We start from the raw sequence: 833 nt of genomic DNA on the forward strand, positions 1-833 counted from the left end.
TGCGGAAAGAATGATTCGCTCCAAGAGTGACCACATGAAGAAATAGAGCTTGGTTATTTTTAAAATAAAATTTTATTATGGCGACAATATTAAACATTTTAACATCACACCCAAAAACAACAGCTTACAATTAACCATTTAAACACTTCTACTCAATCTCCCATTAAATAACAGGAAAAGAAAGATACAGCTCTCAATCTATCTTACTGTGGAGAATTGTGGACCGAGAATTCAACTCCTCCAAATCTTTCTCCAAAAACTGCTCTATAAAGATTTTTTAAATGTCTTTCTGCCTTCCTTGGTTCCACCCAGCAATGACCTCATCTCCCCAAGCTGGAAAACAAATTATCTCTGACGGCTGCAAAGTATATTAATTCCACAAGTACTTTCCCAGTCAAACCACAGTCCATTAGCCCAGACTGAAAAACACATTCCTTTGTCAATTTCATCTTCTGGCTACTAAAAACACCCACGCCCTGCAAAACAGGATCCTTCTTTAAAATAAAAACAGGACCACTGCAGTGAATCACACTTTAACCCGATGCTTTTAACCCTTAAATTGCTCAATACATTTATGATCGAAATTTTCCTAAAATCTTCCAATTGTCACACCTCCCCCTTTAAAAAAAATGAACCTGCTATGTACGCAGATGGCTTTATTTTTCTAAAAACTTTTTAACGTTAAACATTTCTTATGATTTTATGCAACTTATACTCTATAATAACATTTTACATTTTTCAACAGGCTAACATACACGTGAGTATAGTCCATTTTAGTCTTCTCACATGTCACAGTCATTAGCATAAATTTAACCACTACTTCGAGCAAGAGA

This window comes from Scyliorhinus torazame, chromosome 5, assembly GCF_047496885.1.
Source record: "Scyliorhinus torazame isolate Kashiwa2021f chromosome 5, sScyTor2.1, whole genome shotgun sequence".
NCBI lineage: Eukaryota > Metazoa > Chordata > Chondrichthyes > Carcharhiniformes > Scyliorhinidae > Scyliorhinus > Scyliorhinus torazame.